The following is a 23,545-nucleotide window of genomic DNA, read 5'->3' on the forward strand; positions in this document are numbered from 1 at the left end:
ATGTTTTAATATATCAAAATTATGTATACATTTTAATAGATGTGTATATTTATAAATAATATGTGAATATATACTTTATGAAAAGACGTTAATTTTAATCATCAAAGGATTATATGTATACATACATCTATCTTTACAAATCTTTACACAGATTAAAACTACATAATATCTTTGTGTTTTACTTATTTTCATCTAACAGTGTAACATTAACAATTTCTTATGGTTTTTAACATTGTTCAAAACAATGAAAAAAGGCAGCATAATATTCTATCAGTTGGAAATTTGTAGTGAGATTGAGTGAAATGTAAAACTTAAAATAATAAAATGACAAACTAAAAAGATGTGCAAATATAAAAACAAAAACCTTTTTGTGTTCTCACTTCCCTGACTGCCTTTGGTTTGAGTCTCTGGCAAAGGCTGGCTCTCTTGCTGTAGGATGCTCTGAATAAATAGGTTCTGTTCCCATTTTGTGATTTTCATTTCTTTTCATTGTAACATGTATCTTGAACCTGAATACTTTGTGGATTTTTGAAATTAGAATCATATAAAATTATCACTATATATCTGGCTGTAGATTGGTCTTTTATCATTAGTTTTGTGTGGAATTCTGTGATTCCTCTTGATTTGTATATATTTTTTTCCATATTATGTCACATATTGTTGCTTCTCTTTCTGTCTTTAGATTTCTTATTTGCAAGCAAGTGTCATTCTTGTTTAGGTCTTAGATCTCAGAACTCTGTATCTTTTGTCTTCTCTGTCGTAGTTTCAGCATGTCCTTTACTTTCATATTCTTTTCTGTTTTCTCTCCAAAACAGTTTGTGTACTTTTATTCTACTGTTATTAGATAAATTTGATTCTGTCACTGTCTTTTGGGATTTCCTATACTCTTATTTCATCACTCATTCTTTTAGTCTCCCTGATCCCATTTAATTTAGTTTTCATCTTACCATTATCTAGACTGTGTGCTTTACAATGGTTTTGAGAGCATCATGCAGAAATCTTCCTTTTTTTCCCCTATTACTTCATGTAAGTACTTTTAAAACTGCTAGCTATAACACTAAGAAAACATTATCAAATCGTGGTTAAGAAAGAGATGGTCTTCAAGGTCAAATAACTAAAACATGACCTCTGGCTCTTCCTAATTGTGCTGGGTTGGGTCGAATTTCTTAATTTTCTCACCTGAAAGTGGGAATAATAATACTTATCTGTTTGGGACCACTGCAAATTTTTCTTTTGAAGTTTGTTCATAAGGTGGGCACTAATCAAAATATTTTTCCTGTCTTCTGTTTGTTCGTCTGGACAGTGATTCGCAAATGTCTGCAGGCATAAGGACCACCTGGAGCACTTGTTAGACTACTACCCACCAGGTGGCTGGGCCCCACCAACAGTTACTAATTCAGAGGGTTCGAAGTGGGCTGGTGAATTTGCATTTCTAACAAGTTCCTAGGAGATGTTGCTGCTGGTGGTCCTGTGATTCTGAGTGCACACTCTGAGAACCTCTGGGGTATGATTTTTTATTGTTGTTTTTTTGTTTCCCAAAGTTGGGTTACTTGATGCATAACTCAAGCCTCTGCTTCTCAATACATTATCAACAATAATAAAGTTAGTGAACTTCCTTCTGCCTGTTGTTATAAGATTTTAATTTTATCTTTTATTCCAGTGCTACTACTTGGTTTTGGCTTTTTGGATATATTCACAGGCATTTTAAAGGAAGTGTAGAGGACAAGTATGACAACTGGAAAATCTTGCTACCATATTAACTAGGGATTCCTATATTTCTGTACAAAATTACACCATATGTACAGTTGATTTGTTTTTTTCTGATTATAAATTCATTGTTAAAAAGCTCATGTTTTAGACCCAGGTAGTGATGTATTATAACTTACAACTGACAAATGGTAAGCAAAAAGTAGTTTTATTCTTATTTCTTTGCATAGCATTTTATACTATACAAGTTGGTTTCACATATGCAATCTCACTTAACTATCACTACAAACATGTTATTTTTGTTCTATTTTCGCCATTTAAAAGTAAAAGTACCCTGTTGGTAAATGATAGAACGTGGCAAAGCAGAGCTTATGTCCGTGATTTCTAATTCCAAGGCTCTCTCAACCACAGAGCAGGTAGTGTGTTACAAAGTTCATATAAAGACCGTAGGTGAACAACACTCTCGAAAAAATAGGTAACAAAATATGCCAGTCTGTAAAATATTCAGGCACAGAACTATTTGCCACATCACATTTGGCTCCTGTCCTCATGAGCTGTCGCAGCATACAAAGCAAATTTAACCTTGAATCTCGTATTTATGGTGATGGGTACTACAAAACCTGAAAGCCATTGTGAACAATTTGGCATTGTTTATATGACTTTTAAAATACCAATTAAAACTGTGTGGACTATATGTGCACATATGTAAAATTTATCCATATTACTTATATAGTATATGTAAGTATGTAGTACTATATACTATATTTTATACATATTACGATATAAGTAATATGTGTAAAAAAGAAAAGAAATACACATAATATATATGGCATATACATATAAGTATATACATATGACTTATATAGTATATATAAGTATATAGTACTATATACTATATTTTATACATGTTACTATATGTCTTATGTATAAAAAGGAAAAGAAATACACACATTATATATACATGCCTATTATATATATGCTATATATGCCACATATATATATAATGTGTATATTTCTTTTCATTTTCTTCTGAAAATGTCCAGATTGCCTATATATATTATATAAGTATATATACTTATGTATACTTATATAGCATATATTAATATATAGGCATATTATATATATAGGCATATATATACACATGCACACATATATAGTTTCTGTGTGTGTGTGTGTGTGTGTGTGTGTATTTCTTTTCCTTTTCTTTTCTCCTGAAAAAGTCCAGATTGTCTCCTTTGGTGGTTTAGCCAAATCAAAGGGGAGAGATTATAGCATATTAAACAGTTCTAAAATGTGTCTCTATTTCCCATAATTTTTGGGCCTACTTAAGTTTCTGTAGTACAGTGCCTTCTCCTCTTGCTTGCAGTGTTGGTGAGGAGATTCCATTTCTAGCCTCTCTTCTTTTGTATCGAGCTTTCTATTGTATGAATGTTTCATTCTCTTCCTCAGCATGACTCACATAAAGAGCTTTTCCCTACCTAATATGTTAACTGAAGGTGGAAGTTGGACTTGATAAATTATGAAAGCATCAAGTGTTGGATTTCTGAACTTGTTTTTACTGATAAATGGGATTTTCAAACTTTAATGAAATGTTTTCTATCTTAAGCTCCTGGGATTTTTACTATTTAGCTTTTGAGATTGGATGAGGATATGTGATTTTTATTTGCCAATGAAAGATTAATCTTTTTTGCTAAGAGGTTGATTTCATTCTGCCTTCTGAACATATTTTACTTCTTAGCTCCTTTAGGAATTTGAAAACTGGATAGCATTCCATCTCATGGTGAGTTGGCAAGTATCCCTCCACTTGATATGGAGATATTCTAGCAGTGAAAGCATAGTGTTTTAATTCATACCCCCTAAGCTGAAATTTTCTGCTTACTCCTCAGAGTAACCTTTTCATTGCTCCTATAAATAGGGGCAAACTGATTATTAAAAAGCATTAATTATACTTTTAATTAGATGATTCAATCACATATAAAGCTATTCCAGGCTCCCTTTTGGGGTGACTGTATAACCTACTTCTGCCTTCTCTGGGAACTACTCATTGCAGTTTCATTTGTATCATGAAATATTGTCGACCTGACCGTGACTTACTGATTAAGTTGGATTTCTGTTGGACTTCAAAATAACCTTTAATAACTTACTCATATTTTTTTTTAGGAAGTGCAAAATTTCACTGTTTTAAACATTCAGGTCTTTGTTTGCTCTTGTGTATTTTTAAAATTCATTTCAAGTATACAATTCAATGATCAGATAATGTTAAATTAATAGAAAGTAGGTAAAGATAATTTACAGGTAGATAGTTTCTGAATGTTTAAGATGATTATGCACAAGTGCAAATGGTATGAGTAAAGGCTAAAATACGTTTCATCACTGGAGACCATGTGTTGACCTCAGCAATGGGCAATGAATTTTTTCACCTTTTTCAGAATGTCAACAGTTCTCCTTGGACAATAGTAAAGAAGAGGCAATTTGCATAGTGGTCAAATCTGTAGGCTGTGAAGCTGGACTGAATTCTATTACTAGTTCTGTCACACACTATCTGTGTGCCCTTGCACACTTGCACAAGTTGTTTACATATTCCATAATTCCCTTTCTCTAAAATGTCTATAGTAGCAGTGTTTTATTTCTGAAGATTCTTATGAAATTTAACATTCAAACATTAAACATTCAAAGTGCTTAAAATAATACAGTACTGGACACATAGGAAGCATTTAATAAGTTATTATTACTATTATTATCATTATGAATGCAGAAAAAATCTAGTCTAGATTTTCCCAATTATTTTTCTTACTAAAAATGTTTAGAATTTGGATACAATATATACATATGCCTCATATAGGCTATGGAGTTTTACAGCTGTATTCTAACATATATTCATGAGGGAACGTGTGTTTTATTCAGAACTGTCTCATGATAACAATTTGGGTTTCATTTCCATCAGGCTAATTTCATCATTTTCATAAATGTGCCAGGCCTACATGGAACTCTCATAAACCATAAAAAGGCTCCTGATCCTTGTGCCAAGACCTTCATGCAAGAAAGGGCAAAGCAACACTTTAAAAGAATTTAGCACCATTACAGAGCTACTTAGAAGTACAGCAAGTAATATTTGGCTGCAAACCATCATCTCTGTTAGGAAGCTTGGAAGCAGAATATCACCGTGTCCCACAAAGTGTTACAGCACATATGGTAACTGTTCTTTATGAAGGCTCCTGAGAGGTGATCTGTGTTTGGGTCAAGATAAGTTTGGCTCTGCCTTCTCTACTCTGCTCTGGCAAAACAGCCCCCATTACTGTAAAATGATTTTATTCTGGGAAAAAGATATCCCAATACAGCTGTAGCGGAGACACATAAAAGGCATTTTATCCATTTATGTTTTTATTGATTTTATTTTAACCCTCATTGCATTTCGTAGACATGCATATCACGTATTTTCACCTCTAACAGTCTTAGGATGTGATAGTTTATTTTTTAGAAGTGAGTTCATGCTTATCTTTATTTTTCCCTTTAGATCTAGGAGATAGCTATGCACTTTTTGAGCTTTTGGCTGGAAGAGAAGTTTCCAAGTTATTTGTCCTTGAGGATAACCTGGAGGGTGAGGTAGGATTGCCAAGTGTTACAGAGTGATGATAAAGTACCAGTGTAGTCCACAAACTAAAATCAATACAAAATCTAAGTCTTTCCTGAGAAAGTGTGGGTCTCCCTCTGGGTAGTGCCCTGAGAGATTCTGTAACTCTTTTCTTTCACAAACTTTTATTAAAACACTATTATGTTATTGGGTGCGAGAGATGCATGGGTGAATAATACATCCTTTTTCAGAGCATTCATGATTTAAGAAGAGATCTAGAGTCACAAACCTAAATTATAATATGATGCAGAACATGTGATTTGAATGCAAGACAAAGAGAGATGAATTCTGCCTGGGAGGTGAAATTGTTGCTGAGGAGAGGTTTTCAGAGAAGCTACTGAGCTAGGTGTTGAAAATAAGTAATTATTTTCTAGGCTAAAGAATGGAGCTGTTTTCCAGAACAACTAAAACTGAGGAAGAAACATATCTAACTGCATGGAGTCAAGAGGAAACATGGCATGCTTGTGACAACAGTGAGACATTCAAAGTGGTCAGAATCTAGAAACGTGTGAAAGAATAGTAGTAGAAGAAAATCAGCTTAGAGAGGTGGAATGGGTTCTGGTTATGAACAGCTGTGGAAGACATACTGAGCAATATGATTATCCTGTAGGCAAAAAGAGTGAATAACATTTTGATTTAGAAAGATTACTATGGCAATTGTGTCTGAAGGATAGACAGAAGGGAAAAAAATCACGGCTGTGTGTTCAAACAACAGGTGATTGCAACACTCCATGTGATTGATGACAAAGATCTTGGCATATACAGTTACATAATACAAGGCAGAGAGGAAATAAATTCAGAAATATTTTTGGAAGTAGAAAAGACAATTATGCATCACTGATTGGATAACGCTGGAAATGAAAGTGGAGAATTAAACTTTCAAGTTTGAAGCTGGGTGAATGACAAGAAATGAGAATATAGGTGGACAAAGAGATAATACTAACATAGATGAGAATTTCAATATTGGACTGCTAATTTTGAGAAGCTGTTGATTCAGGAGGACATGGCGTTTGGAAATAAGAATTTAGTGCTCAGTAGTGACGTCTGACATGGATATGTCAACACAAAGAGGGTCATTAGCGTGGGGGGAATATATGACATCAACCGAGGAGGTACTTAGATCAAGAGCAAAATAATGGTCATGAACAGAATGATCTGATCTAATCATATGATTAGAAAGAAATGCAGAGAATGGTTTTCTTAAATGACGTGCTTTTGTATACAATGAACAAAAATACTGATTTAACCTGGCTTAATCAGGAGAGGAATTAATTATCTATAATGGGAGAATGTCTTTACCTAAACTTCCCAATTTTTGTCACAATGATTTTTCAACTTTAAACTCTTTCCTAGCCTGGCTTCCCTTATCAGTATAAAATGGCTGCCAGAAGCAACTGGGATTGTATGCATGAGAAGAGAGAGACACAGAAACACTCCCATAACCATGAAAATAAAATCTTCCCTTCGGATGGATAGGACCAATTAAACCATCCAGTCATCCACGGTCAAATAACAATCACTAGGGAAAAGCCATTTCAGCTCATTGACAGGTAGTATAGGATTAACGTAATTGGGAATAATTAGGACCTACTGAAAATAACGTACAGTAGAGGTGAAAATGCTGTGAACTTTTCTTGAGTCACATAGGACGGATGAAGTGGGAGGGGTAGATTCCTAGATAAAATGTTGATTATATTAGAAAGGAGTGATAAAGGCAGTGGTTCCTAGATAAGCAATTAACAGTCTTTACCATATTGGTATTGTAATAGAATGTGCATTTTATGCTTACCAACAATTACTAAAGTGCAGTCGTGTTGGTGTGCACTCTATATATAACATTAGGAATTTTTTAAGGGATTAAAAAATTTTTAGGGCAGAAAGGAAATAGGACTGTATGTGGGACAATAACACCATGACACCACATTCGTTTTCTGAGAGCAAGACCTCAAGCACTATTTGTAGATAATATCTCACATTTGTTAAGTGCTGTCTCAGTCCTAGGTATTTTGCAAAGTTTTCACATGGGTTATCATAGTTAATCCTTTTAACACTATGATGCAACAGATACTCAACTTTCCATAGGACCATATCGCCAGCATATGATAACATCAAGATTCGAACTCAGTCCAGATCAAAGAATTAGGGTCTATTCTTATTTCTGACATTCCTGTCATCATGTTCCACCACGATTCACCACCAACAAATGAAACAGGGGTTTAAAAACTCTGTGAGTTATTGAGTACCCCAACAAATGGGTTGAAGTTTAAGATGGTTTGGGCAGAACCCCAGCTGACAAAAGGAGCAGCAGCCAGCATGGCTGAGGTTAAGGGAAGGACACTGTGTGACCCGCAGAGAGATTTCCAGGGTTTAGCCCCATATTTGAGGCCAGATAAGACTAATGTCAAACCCGCCTGCTGAGGGATGGAAGTTCCAGTCTGAGCTTGGATTGGCTCAAGGACTTGGAGAGAACTTTCGTGTAAAGAACATAAATATGTATGTATGTATGATTGCAAAGATCTAGGGAAGATGAGTTTTGATAATGCACTCAGTCACCAGTTGCTAAGTCACCAGTTGCACCAACACTGACTAATTGACCGACACTCAGTCACCAGTTGCACCAACACTGACTAATTGACCGACACTCAGTCACCAGTTGCACCAACACTGACTAATTGCCAGCCACCAGCCTCTATCCTCCCCTATAGAGGAGTTTACCAATAACCTCACCAACAGGTTAAAAACCACGCTAGTTCCCAAATCAAACCTTTTAGCACACTAACTTTTTCTCAGCCTCTTAACTTCCTTACTTCAAGTAAGATGAGCCCTTTTTCAATCCCATAGTAAGGAATTTTTTTTTTTTCGTGTAATTCTGACTTGTAACTTAATATACTAATGCTATCCACTGAGTCCTCTATTGTTACCTGAGTTGCAAATTCAGGCTGGGAACATGAAGGAGGGGCCAAGATAGGCTCCTCTGGCATCCTTGTCCCTCCTTCATGTTCCCAGCCTGAATTTTTCTATATCCTCTAGACCATGGTTCAGATCTTATTTTGAGATTTTGTTTCAAAAACTTCTAGTGTTCCTCAAACTCCTTTAAGAACTAGACTTCTTCTGGCCCTCTCCCTAGGAACTTGAATCCTGATTCCTACCACAGTCATGTGTTGCTTAGCAACAGAGACAGATTCTGAGAAATGTCTTTAGGCAATTTTGTTGTGTGAACACCATAAAGTGTACTTACACAAACCAAGATGGTGTAGCCTACTACATACCTAGGCTATATGGTAAAGTATCTTGCTCCTAAGCTATAGATCTGTACAGCATGTTACTGTACTATATAGGCAAATGTAACATAATGGTAAGTATTTGTGTATCTAAACATAGAATATGTACAGTAAAAATACAATATTATAATCTTATAGTACCACTGCATATGTGATCCATCATTGACAGAAAGATAGTATTTCAATTTGCCCCAGGTCTGAATAGTGAGTGGAGGCTTCCAAACAGCTCACCTGCTATGTTGAATATTCATTACCCCTCAGGCCCCTTCTAAGTACCCATGTTATCTCAGTGGGCAATTCTAAGGCTAAGCCTAGGCTCTTCTCTGTACCTGAGATATCTGACAACAAATAAACTACTCTGCATCACAGATGAACGCTAAGAGAAAGCACATGTCATTGTCAACCCCACTGCCTCTGTAGCCATAAATAAATTTTCAGAGTTCTATGATCCAAAAATGTGTCTATATCACTGATTTTAAAGAATACATATTATCTGACATATACTAGTGGCTTAATATTTTATTTATTTTTTGCATAGAATTGAATTGATTTTTAAATCAAAGGCAGGAAATATATAAAAATAACTTTCAGAAGAAATTCATATATTACTTGGACTCAATCTATTAGTTAATTTTACTTTATGTAGTTGAAAACAGAGTAATTATGCAATTTTTAGAGCTAACACAAAATTCAGCCTAGCTAGTACTATTGAAGAATCATGACTATTCATATCTAGCAGCTAGCAAATGTTAAAAAAAAACAAAGCAAGTTAAAAACTCTAGACGCCATCTATAAAGAAAAAGATACATTTTCCAAACCACTTTAGCAAATCTGAATTTATGTCACTAACTTGGTTACAGATGAATCTATATTGCCTCTGGCTTGACAGGACCTCAGACTGCAATAACTTTGGTTCTTCTGGGATTCTGAGGCTGTCAGGAGGCCAATATTTGTGAAACATTTTAGAGAAATTATGTTTATATCAAATAGGGACATTGTTCATACTATTGATTGTGCTTGATTTATGTTTTGTCTTTTAAGCCAGGTAAATGTCGGAAACTACTCTTTTTAATAATTTTCTTCTCCCTGGTCCACCTTATATACAGGATGGTTCAAAAAGAATCAAATGCTTTAAAACATGTATTACTCAGTAAGTTGGTCATATATGAGCATGGAGTGAAAAACAATTTGAAAAGAACTAACACAGGTATTGTTATACATGTTCAATATTTGGTCTTCATTGCACCGGGCACACATCAATTTTTGTGGCCTAATCCTATATTCCTTTTATTCCTTCCTATATCCCTTTTATTACACATTGTCTTTTATATTGTAACAGAATCCACCCTGTGTGTTTTTTACTCTCTCTAAAGCTTTGAGAAAGAAGTGGTAGAACATTAAGGTTATTAATTTATTCCTCTCATAAAGTCTTGCGGTTTGCTATCTCAGGATCTGAGTGGCAACTCTCTAAGTACTTATTGCATGCGATTGTATATACATATTTTTATTTTCAGATATATTACTCATCATAATTAGAGGTGATTATGTCTTATTACAGTAGAATAAAAGTGAAAATTGTTATATTTCTTGAGCACTGTGAGAAGATATTGAACAAATATTTATCTTTCTGATTTGGCAGACGGTGAATAATTTCTTGAATATTGAAGGTAGGTAATAAAATAAATTAGCTTATTCTAATTGTAAATACGTTACATATAGCAAGAATAAAGGAAATTGGGAAACTGTAAAAAGTAATACTTTTTGAGATGCTATGAGAAATTAGCACTTTTTTTCATCATATGTTGATATACCTAGGAAGTCTTGAAAATGACCTTTCTCAATAAGCAGTCCTAATCCAAAAATGCATTGCAAAACTGAATTATAAAAGTAGCAAGTAAAAAAAGTGCATAATTTTATATAACATAGATCATTAATTAGTTTATCACCCACAGACATAAAGTAGATGAAAAATAGTTAGAAGTTAGCAATACAAAGATGACTAGGAGAATCAAATTTGTTATTAAAATGCAAAAAAACTATGTACGCTTTACCATAATTTATAAGGAAGACTTGATTAATGGAGACCCCTCAAAATTGCTAATTTCCTAAAACTAAGTGATACACTATATTTTTACATCGGTGTTTTGATATAGTAGATAAACACAGGGATTGTTGTGTCAAAACCATAAGAGAAGATGTCTTTGACTCAACTTCAACTTTACAATGTAATCTCTAATTTTTATATATGCTTTACTCTTTATTCTATGTTTTCCTTAAAACCATCCAGATTTAGTCTTTGAATGGTCCAATATCTCACGATTGGAAGTCTTAAAATTATTTAGCAAATGTTTACATTCATGTGATAACAAGCATGTAGTTATATTATTGATATTATTGATATCTGTTCAATATTATATGGAAACATAAGATACTTTTAAAAAATCATAATGCACATATTAAAAGAAAACAACTATAAAGTCAGAATAGTCTCTAAAAGTCAAATGAATGCATTTAGCTTTGCTTCATGCTCTGTGCAAGTTGCAAATTTTTAAAGGTTTCCACGATATGAAATTCACTATAGCTGTTAGAGAACAGAAGGGAAGAGACACATTAATACTTGGAGCTTGATTTTAAACACACATGAGGTAATTATTACTAGCCAAAGCCACCAACCTTGGAGGACTTGGAAAATCTAAAATGTTATCTGGAGGATTAGAATAATTGAATGGTTATTGAAGTGTTATGGTGGAAAATGAAAATATCATTTTAGTATGGTAGAAAGATAGTAATGAGAATGATTACAATTACTGAAATAAAAGCCAATACTATATACTTGCAGAATTACTTTTTCTGTCATTTCTCGTCTCCTAGGAATAGATTCCAAGTATATGCTGTATATAAGATTACCTAAAATTATCACGTAAACCAGGACACATCTGATCATGAATGGAAGTGCTATTAACAATTACTACAGACAAACTGGCATGTATGTTCATCCTAGGTGGCAAAGGTATTTTCAAAGACAGCCTAGGTTAAAATTCCATTCCAACTGTTACCAGTAGTATAACCTCTCTGGAAATGTTGCTTAGTTTCTATATGCCTCAGTTTTCTCCCCAGTGTAATGGAAATAATAATAACATGTTGGGTTGTTGTGTGGAAGTCTCGTTGTTGTGTGGAAGTCTCCTAAAATTACCATATTGTTTACTAATTTACTTTGTTTTACTAATTTACTTTGTTTCGTTGCTGCTTTGTGTTCCATTAATAAATACACATAAGTTATTTACCCAATTTAGATTGTTTCCAATATTTTATTATCATAAACAATGCATCAGTGTCATTGCACTTATGTCATTTCACACATGTGAATATAAAGATGTTTGCAATTTCTTAGATATGGCATTGCTGTGTCAAAGAGAATATGCATTAAAGGTGTTTAATGAACAAACTCTAAAGTTTGTTCTTTGTTTTTAAATACATAAAGATATACATTTAGTTGTGTCAGAGGTAATCTAGTCAAGGAAACATGTCATGTACACATTCAGTTCTGAACGTTTCCTGTCATAAGGATTATTGAATTTTTACATGCAGAGAATTTCATCATGGCTTTAATACTGCATTGCCAACTGATGATGTCTCATTACATATCTTCCCCAATATTTTTTCTACTTGTTCAACTTTCATTTTAAGCTTTTACTTTAAAGAAGTATCTGATAGAATTTTGTGTTTGAGATGGGGAACGAGGAATAGAAAAGGAAGGTAAAAGAACACGGAAAATTGGTTATAGTAGAGGAAAGATACTTTTATAACAGTAACTGCCTTTTTAATTCACATCGTTGAGATGGGGCTCAGAAACAATTCATTTTCTTCATGCTTGGCAGAATCATTTACATTTATTAAGTGGTTTCTTGAGCCTTGCTCATATCACTCCTAAGATGACACACTCATCCCAATGGTGTGCTTTTCATATTAAGTACAAATTCCTAGCAGCTCACAGTAATTGATGCTTATTAACTATATAAAATGAAGTAAATGAATTGAGGCAAAAATCAATATATCACTATTATTGCTCAAGTAAACTTTAAAAAGCTGGGCAGGGAAAGGCCCTGGAAAGATCTGAGTCCAGTCACACATACCTGGCCTTTATGGTCAGATTCTTTGTTATGGATGTCATGCTTTCAACCCTTGTTTTTAAGCGTTTTAGTGGGCTCTAGCGTAGCCTTTACTCTAAGGCTGGTTTAAGTCCCAAGGTATGACTCTAATCAAATCTTTACTGGATGTCCCATGTGTCCAACAAGATGTCTTCACTCTGACTGGTGGAAACTCGAATGACTCTTGACCTTATGTGAGTTCTTGAAATTATTTGACTTACATTATTTTTCTTTCTTTTGAAGTTCTTTTCTACTCAGGCTTGTAGGCTTTCACTCTATATGTGTGAAGATTAATATTCATCCATGGACTATAGAACACTCTGTGGTCCTGATGATCTCTGCTTCTTGTTGTTAAGCCCTTATTGTCCCCTGTCCTTGAGCTTGGGCAGGACTTGTGACTGGAATCTAGCCAATAAAATATGGCAAAGGTGATGAAATGTCAATTCCACAAATACTTATGCTATGTAAGACTTTTTCTTTTTTTTTTTTTTTTTTTTTTGAGACGGAGTCTCGCTCTGTCGCCCAGGCTGCAGTGCAGTGGCACAATCTCGGCTCACTGCAAGCTCCGCCTCCTGGGTTCATGCCATTCTCCTGCCTCAGCCTCCCGAGTAGCTGGGACCACAGGTGTGTACCACCACTCCTGGCTAATTTTTTGTATTTTTAGTAGAGACGGGGTTTCACCGTGTTAGCCAGGATGGTCTCCATTTCCTGACCTCATTATCCACCCGTCTCGGCCTCTCAAATTGCTGGGATTACAGGTGTGAGCCACCGCTCCTGGCCTACATAAGACTTTTTCTTAGCAGGCTAGAGAAGAGACTCATTCTCCTACTGCTCTTAAAGAAGGCAACAACTGTTTTTGGGAACTCCTTATCCAGAGGGCCATCAGGCAGGGAACTATGGGTGGCTTCTAGGGCCTGAGAGTAACTTCTAGCCAACATCCTGTAAGAAGTCAGGGTCCTGAGTTCTATGGCCACAAATAAATAAATTCTGCCAACAACCTGAGACCCATCTGAAGCATATCTTTCTCCAGTTGAGCTTTGGATGAGGCCACAGCCCCAGTAGTCCCTGATTGCAGCCTGGTGACACCATGAAGCAGGGCCTGCATTTACTACTTTAAAAAAGCTGTGAGATAATAAATGTGCATACTTGTAAGCCACTATATTTGTGGTAATTCATTACGTAGAATAGAAAACAAATATAAATCCAAATGTAGATTTTTGGAGCTCTGTGTCTGACTAGCTATCTCCTTTCTAGTACGCTGCCCTGCAAATTTTGGCCACCTCTGGTGCTCCAACCTCTGTCCCCGCAAAATATCAAGAGTGCCTACTTCTGTTTTGTTTGACTATTCTGCATCGCAGAAATTGCCACCAGGTCAAAAACTGAAACAAATAGAAGGTTCATTTATTTGTGTCTCTTCCTGCAAGGATCACAGTTTTGTGCTGTGTGTTGCTCGGTGTTTTAAAATAGTTGTTTATGTATTTTTCCCACATTTTTGTTTATGTCTAGCTCTGTTATTCCATCATGTCAATAAGCAGAACTTATCTTCATTTTTGAAAACTACATTCTCTGAATACCAGTTTCTAGGTTGCAAGTTCTTCCCTTTCAGTGCTTTGAAGAAAGTCTATAATATTCTAGCTTCCATTTTATCTGCTGACAACATGGCTGTCACTTTTGTGGTTGCCCCTTTGAAGACAGTGTCTCTCTTTCTACATACAATTCTTTTTAAGATTCTCCCCTTGGCATTTATGTTCAGTTATTTTGCTGTGCTATTAATGTGATTTTCTTTTTATTTATTGTGCTTGTGGTTTGTATTGCTTCTTAAGTCTGTGGCTTCATGTTTTTCACCAGTTTGAGAAAATTATTAGGCATTATCACTTCATCTATTTCTCCAGCATTGTGTTTTATCTCCTTTCTGGGACTTCAATTGCACTTATGTTAGACATTTTCACTTACTCTCATACTTTATTGTTATTATTATTTCGGTATTCTTCATCCTTTTGTCACTTTGGGCATCATTATGGATATTTTCTTCTGCTCTGTATTTTAGTTCAATAAATCTCTTTACAGCCATTGGAGTTCACTGTTAAACCAGTATTTTTGAGAGAGATCTTAATTTCAGTTAATGTGTTTTTTTTGGTTATGCACTTTGCATTTGGTTATGTTTTATGGTTCAGCTTCTTCCAGACATCTAAATCTTATATTTTATTTCCTTGAGAACATTAAGTAAAGTTATGGTGATTCCATTATATGTCTTCCTTGTGTGACAAGTGCTATTAATATCCTGCCCATATCCCCTAGGCATTTATCTCTAAATATCCAAACACTCTTCAAACATCTCTTCCTCCCAGTCTTTTCCCCTTTGTTTTGCCAGTTGGAGTATGCTTGGTTTATGCACAGTGCAAGCTGCAAACATTGAAGAGGGAATGCCTGCAGAAGTAGCCCTCATCCAGTGATTGTTGGGAAGTTGATGGACAAATACAACAGCTTTCTCATCCCTTGGTTGGGATAACTCTGAGACATGTTTTAAAATGTCTCCTTAAGTTTCCCAGAGAGATTGAACTCCAGTTATCCTTAGAGAGAATTGGTTCAGTAATGCATCTGGCATGAGTTTTCTTTTTTCTCTCTTTCTTACCTTTTCACTACTCTAAAAAGTTTTCTAGGAACAGGTACGTACTCTCAAAAATATTTGTGCTTGATGACCGTTCTCAGGATCTGGTTCTGAGGGAAACCCATATCACTTTGCTTCGTCTTCCTTCGTACTTTGTTAATTTTGATTGAGAGTTAGACATTATATATTTAAAAAATACAAGAAAAAAACTGAGGTTGTGAATGATGTTATCTTCCTTTAAAGATGTTTATCTTCCTTTAAAGTTGATTAAAGTTATTTGCTGGCAAGGAAACTTGTCTAAAGCAGATACTGGCAAACATTTTCAGTACAGGCCCAGGTAGTAAGTATTTTAGGTTTTGAAGGCCATGTGGTCAGTTCTGCAACTGTACCAAGAACACAGCCATAGATAAAAAATAAAAATTAAAAATTAAAAAAAAGAATATGGCTGTTATCAAGTGAAACATTATTTATTTATTGTATTTATTTTATTTTATTTTTAAATGGAGCTTTGCTCTTGTTGCCCAGGCTGGAGTGCAATGGCCTGATCTTGGCTCACTGTAACCTCCGCCTCCTGGGTTCAAGCAATTCTGCTGTCTCAGCCTCCCGAGTAGCTGCGATTACAGGCGCCAGCCACTACGCCTGGCTAGCTTTTGTATTTTTTAGTAGAGATGGGGTTTCACCATGTTGGCCAGGCTGGTCCTGAACTCCTGACCTCAGGTAATCCACCCACCTCAGCCTCCCAAACTGCTGGGATTACAGGCGTGAGCCACCGTGTCCAGCCTGAAACATAATTTTTAAAGACAGGTAGAGGGCCAGAATCTACCTATAGGCAAATCTGTAGTGTCCTGACATCTGGTCTGTAGGAACTTGCAATCCAAGATAATTTTAATCAAATCAGGGATTTGGTTGAGCTAATTTAAAGCTGAGCATCTGTCTCTGTGAGAGCCAATATAGTTCTGATTGATGCTTGTTCCTGATAGACTTGGAAACCTCCTATCCAAAGCCTGGGAAGATTTTCAGTACCTCCTCCAATCCTTAGTAGCATTTAATCTTAAATTTGTAACCTTAGTCTTGGTAGTATTGTAAGTCCTTACCCTCTTAGATTTTTTTTTTTTTTTTTTTCAAATATTGATGGTATCTCTTTGAGGAAAGCAATCCCGAGTTCCGGGTTACCTCTTTGGTTTTCTTCTTACCTCTGGTGGTCTTAGCTCTTAATTCTTTACTGTCTTTGCAGCTCTCTAATGCTTTTAAAGAAGTTTTTGTTGTTGTTGTTGTTTTTAAATATTTTGAGCAATTCTAGCTCTTCTCAATGAGAGAGTTACTCCATATTCCCCAGTCTTTCATTATAAAAATTGGAACTCCTCTACTCCCCTGTAGTCATCTGTGGTCAGGATCTCTCATTCCTTGAAGATTTCTTGGCTCATTGTCAATAATTCTTGTACTGCAAAATTAATATATATGATTTTTCCAATCTACTGCCCTTTCAGACACTTGCCCTTGTTTTTGCCAGTGATTGTGTCCTCCACCATGAATACACTGATCACTTTCATGATTGCATCTTACCTAGATATTGTCATTATTAAGAACTGCTTTTCAACCTGAGACCAATATCCCTTCTCTTTCTAGTTTATTACCTCTGGAATCCCTTCTTGACCTTTAATGGTCTGTTTTGCTATTTCTTTCTTATTTCCCAAATCTCTAAGTATTGTATGGTCTCAGAGTTCAGTTACCTGGTTTTTATGTACACTCCCTACCTTCATGACCATTTCCAGTCCAACAGTTTCCCCTCAAAGAAAGGCAGGAATCCATAGGAGGGGGTGTTCAGAGCAAGTCAAGAGACTTGTCCACAACCCAGGGACTTGGAATTAAATTTAGAGTTGTGGATTTAAGTCTAGGTCAAAAATGGTCGGAAACAAAGATAGCAAAGAAAAATGAAGTCTTGAAACTGGAGGAAATCTTGCCTCAGATAGAAAGCTTTCTAGACAATTTTTGTTTCTGTGGGAGCAAATTAATGAAATCTTGGGGCATTATTCTAGGGAATGAATAGTATAAATGCATTGGGAAAATAATAAATACACTTAATTAAAATAAAAGTACTTCTAAAGGCTTGCAAACAAACTTCCTTTTCTCCCCCTTACTCTGTAAACAAACCAACTAATTAGAAACAATCCTCTTTTGTAATTTTCATTCCTTGGGATTACCAGTTATCATATTGAGGACAAAGAAAAATTGCAGATATTACCTCCAAGAAGCCACCTAGTTACAATGGATTAGGTGCAGAGTTTTCTATAAGTTCTAAACAATTCTTTCACGGTCACATTTGAAAACCTTTGTCCTAGATTAGTCCCTTTCCACTATCATAATAATAAAAAATACTAACCTATAATTGTCACTGTCTGGAGGCAAATAAAGAGCCCTTCATTTCAACTTGTGTCATCAGGGGTATCTACTTTTGTAGTTCTCAGTGAAGAATCTTGTCTTATTCTTGTGAAAGTTTGAAATGTTATGACACACGATGCCATTCCTTCCACCCTGGAAAAGGTTCTAGGTCTATCTGGGCTCTCTGACACCTTGGATCCAGAGGTATTCCTAGGGCAGAATACTAGATTAATAATTCCTACACATCAAGGTGAAGATTCTTAAAACAAAATAAACAAAATGTAGATTATCATCTTTTAATTCTGTTTATTAGAAAGTAGGATTATACAAAAATGCCTACATTCTTATTTCTATGAAGATAGGGAAAAGTACTATTTAAATAACATTTGACATCAGAAATCTCCCTCTCCGCCCCTCATATTCTAGTGGTTAGTTGCTTCTGCTAGGTCTCCATAGCAAGTTTTCATTATTTAGGAAATGATCGGATAACAGCATGGAGAATCTACCTGGTATAAAGGCCTGCTTACATCACATAATAGCACTATACTGGAACAAATGTTTTATATTTCTGCCTAGATAAGCCGATCTGCAAATGGGTTGTAAGGATTAAATAAGATAAACGCTGCAAAATGTTTCCAACAGTGCCTGGCATATAAGGAGCACTCAATTGATATAATTGATCATCATCACCATCTTCATGTTTGTAATTTTTATAATCATTATATTATCACACACTTTTGTAAAGAACAGATAAAAATTCACAAAATGTTTACAATAACTGGGAAAAATTACAATGTAGTATACTTAATGTAACTATATAAAACATGTTAGAAGGTAAAGAACCATGTAGCTATTTGCAATCATGAACACAGTTTTATTACCATGGATTTTTTCCTAATTATAGTATTTGATACATTATTGTCTTAGTTGTAAAAAATCATAGTCTCTCCTTGCTTTTAAACTAATCTTCCTCACCTACCAATAAATTAAGTCCAACTTCATTTTCAATTTGTTCAGTGAAAATGTGCAGTGAAATTCCCCTTAGGAGAACTCTAGATTAGTGTTACTGCACTAATCCTCTATCGACCATCCTTGAAAGATATTTCAATCTCCTGGTGAATGCTTCCATATTACTCATCCTAGGGCAGAGAGTTCTAATGGTTAGAAAATGTCTCCTTCTGCTGAACTTAAATCTCTCTCCCAGTTATGGGCATCGATTGATTCCAGTTCTGCCTTCTGAAGCTGTACCAGTAATTCTAACATGTTCTGAGAAAAATATCCCTTCACTCTTACAATAGGGGATTTTAAACAAGCCTAATCAAACAACGTGTCTATGGATGTGCGTGTCTGTTTTGTTCATAACTTCAACAATGAGGAAATAATATAGTATTTACACACAATGTTATGACTACCTTTTATACGACTTAGGATTCTAATTTTAATGTGATTCATAATATTAATTATGTAAAGAAATTATTTCAATAAATGTTTTTAATAAATACATTTTTCTGTTTTAAAATTTAAATGTAAGTTCAAAACTAAACTTAGGTTTGCAGTTGAAATATCTTGAAAGCACTTTCTGTCATTAACTACATATAATGTGCATATTAAGGAGAGTGTTACAAGCTTCCAATTTATAGAAAATGAGGTTTTTATCTTCTCTGCTGGATCTGTAAAATTTATGTTTAATTTTTTTGAACTTCTGAAAGGAGAAATGCTTTTTGGTACACTAACCTTTCAAATGTCAGCCCAGCAGGAGAATTTTTGGAGAGCTCTGAATAATAGAAAACACAGCTTACTAATCACAGTTATCTTGCTGGTAGGTTTTCTTTTGCAAACACTGTTATACACAGTGGTTCCAAAGATTACTAAATTGCCAAAAATGGTCAGAAATTGAATCTGAAGTAGTTCTCCTAAATATTTGGTAGTTTAACCTGATTTTTATCTTGGAATGTACTAAAAGTATAACACTACCTGAACTGAACATGCTTATTTTATAAATATAGTGTTTAGCTGGAGGTTAGTGTATTTGTTATTTTAGAAAGAGGGCATTTTATTTAGTTACCCATTTTTACAGTTTTTAAAATTTACAGTTAAATAAATGGAGTAAAAATGGTACTCTTGCAGCATGGTAATTTTACTTCTTGCCAAGATTCTATGATCCTTAAGTCATATTTAGAGGTTTAGGATTTTTTTCCTTCCTTGAATGTATAAAGACAAAACAGAGTAGAGAAAAGATGCAGTTTTAAAACTACATTCTGTAACAGTTAATTTATTTCACCCTTGATGTGACAAAATGAAAGGTCAATACCGTCAGTCTTATGCAAGAATCATCAGGTGGAAAGTTTTTGTTTTTTCAAAGCATTTTTTTCTCCTAATTTGGTCCCTTATGTATAGGTTGAAATTAGAGTTATTAAATTAGCCAAGAAAGAGAATTTTATGTGTTTTTATAAAGCAAGTAATTTTTTATTCAATAGACCACTGGATACAACCAATATTTTTTAAGCATCTGCTTTCTGGTAAACTAGGTATTTTTTATAAACCCATTTAATAGTATGAATGAAAATTACTATATCCATTATCAAACAAACAAACCTAGGCAAAAGGAATATACAATTTTTCTAAAATTATATAATAAATTTGGAGCATCAGTGCTAATACACATAAATCCTAACTCTAGAGTTGTGACATTTCCCTCTGAACTATGCTCCCGCTACAATAAGATACCAGATAATCAAATCAGTATGTACAAAACCGGAGTTCCTATTAAGACATTCCTGATGTGAAGCCTCTGGAAACTGTACATCCTGAACCTGTCTGACACTCTTCTAAACAATTATAATATGACATAGTATTTAATGTCTTATATGGATGCAAAATATCTTTGTACATAGAATAAACACTCATTATTGCAATAATACTGTTAATTGAATGGGATGGTTATATACTGACTACATAATTAATAGATGAGAGAATGGATGCAAAGAAGGCTTAGGGTTATCAGTATAGAATGAAAAGGGTAAGAACATTAAGAGACTCTCAGAACATCTCCTGTCCTCCGTCCCTGTTTGAAGAATCAAGATATTTCTGCATTACCACCACTTAACCTTACAAATATAGCTCTCTCTCTCTCTCTGTCTCTCTCTCTCTCTCTGTCTGTCTCTCTGTCTGTCTCTCTCTCTCTGTCTGTCTCTCTCTCTCTCTGTCTCTCTCTCTCTCCCTCTCTCTCACACACACACACACACACACACACAGTTTTCTTGATTTCATAACTTGGATTTGGACATGGTACCAGATGGTACTGAGCTCTGTTAGTTTTGGTAGGATCTATAGAGAATATGTAAAACTTCTTCAGAAGTTGTTTAAAGTATTTACAGGAAGTATTATAAGCAAATTTGTGTTTATTATGGCTGACATTTCAACTTTCAATTTGTGTGACCATACACACTTCTAAAAGTTCATCATAATTTTCTTAATATAAATTTGTAGTAGTTCACCATTGATTAATTATTACAGTACATGCAAAAAGATAAGTGCTTGGAGATACTGTGGATTGGTGAAAATTTTGTTCAATTGTTCTCTTTTTTTATATAGTTTTGAATTTTGTTGCCTCTGCCATAATATGACATGGGCATAAGGTTTGACAATGAAGGACATTTAGGTCAACAGATCCAAGAGCCCTAAAATAAAACTGTATAACACTTAAAAAGGATTCTTTCTTTTACCTTCATTTGCAAACTGTGAAATGCAAAACAACAAGTGTGCCTTAGGGATAATTTTAATATTTATCTTTCTTCCTTTAAGAACTATTTTTTCTGAATATGCATTCTCAGCAAATATCCTGTTCTTGTAGACATGGCTGAGCAATTCAGTTTTTTACTTGGTTGGGTAATTTCTTAAAATGCCTCTATAATCCAAAGGTAAGTTTGAGTATAGCTTATTTCAGAGGTATTGAGTCTCAGGATCTTATCCAGCAATGAATGGAATTTAGTATATTCTGATACACAAAGCACACACAATATTATAGTTCTAACAGACATAAAGCATTTCATAGTGCTTCGGACTTGTAAAATTATACTCAAGCAAGCACTAGCAGCCCACTATTGTTCCCTCACCCTTTCTTAATATTCAGGGAGCAGAACATTATTTTGAGGTTTAAAAGTGGAGTGAACCCTATTTTCTTGAATGTTGAGAAATGCAGCTAAAAAGACTGGTCGAAGACAATGCTTAACAGCAGTGACACACATACATTTTTCTTGGTACCTGATCCTCTTTGTCTACTGTAGTAAAAATAAAATAATCACATTTTACTTGTGGATTTTAAATCACGTTTTACGTGATTTTATTTTTTGAGACAGAGTTTTGCTTTGTCTCTCAGGCTGGAGTGCAGTGGCACGATCTCGGCTCACTGCAACCTCTGCTTCTTGGGTTCAAGTAATTCTCATGCCTCAGCCTGCTCAGTAGCTGGCACTACAGGCACACGCCACCATGCCTGGCTGATTTTTTGTGTTTTAGTAGAGATGGGGTTTCGCCATGTTGCCTAGGCTGGTCTCAAACTCCTGAGCTCAGGTAATCCACCCGCCTTGGCCTCCCAAAGTGGTAGGATTACAAGCGTGAGCCACCGCACGTGGCCTTAAATCACATTTTAAATATTAAATTTTTAATAAAATCCTATCATTTATCTACAGAGAATTGAACCACCATAGGTAGAGAGAGCCATTTTCCTATTTTACAGATAAGTGAAAAAAAAAAACCATTTACTATACCTAAAGTTAACATTAAAAGGATACTAGCTGAACGGTGGTATCACAAAAGGAAAAAGACAACCTGGTAAATGCTTGCCACATAATCTTAATAGCTAACACATGCTTTGGGCCAAAATACATTGAGATGATACATACCTTACGTGTATCATCTTATTTAATAGAAGAACCATATGATAGGTACTACTATTGTTCTGATTTTCAGCGAAGACCATGAAAACTTGGAAAGATTAACTGTATAGCTCAAGTTTTTTTAGTAGTTAGCGGATCTACATCTCCAAGTTTCTCTCCCATTTCCGAGCCTATGCACTTAACCATTCAAATGTAAACTTGGGTAAATAGTGTTTTATCTTCCCTCCACTCTAGCTAACACCGTTTTGTTCCAGTTCCCAGGATAGAGAAAAGATGATAACGGATGAATGAGAACAACTGTTCATTAGTCCACCTTATTTCTGGGTCATTCCACAAGACCCCAAGTGTTTGGCACTTTTGTACTTTATTCTGAGATTTTGTAGGTCCTAAGGCTTTGCTTCTTGGCCTTCCCAGAATTAAGGTTTTACCAGACTGCTAGTTTTCCAAATAAAATTATTTCTAGGACTGTATAGAAACCCTCATTAGAAATGCTAAATATTAAATTTAAAATGAGATGAACAAGGTGGCCTTGGTCAGAAATATAGCTATAACATTTATTAGAGGATAAAACACAGATATTAAATCAGATGCAATTATGTGTCATTGCAGTTAGAGTCACCCTGGGTGAATTAACCAGTTAATTTAGAATGCTGCTAAATGTATATTCTTGTTTTGAGTGGATCCAATTTGTATATGCATTCATTTGTTATTCATTAGATTAAAAAATATTTAATGGGCTCCTACTATATTCAATAGATTGTGTCCATCATGAGAATGCAAATATGACTACTAATGAATTTAAGAGAAAAAATAAATATTAGTGTCATGAGTTTTACAAATGAGTGATCTTTTGGATATCTTTGGTAAGATGGGACAAAAACTATAAAAAATGAGAA

The sequence above is a fragment of the Gorilla gorilla genome, chromosome 11, assembly GCF_029281585.2.
Source record: "Gorilla gorilla gorilla isolate KB3781 chromosome 11, NHGRI_mGorGor1-v2.1_pri, whole genome shotgun sequence".
Lineage (NCBI taxonomy): Eukaryota > Metazoa > Chordata > Mammalia > Primates > Hominidae > Gorilla > Gorilla gorilla.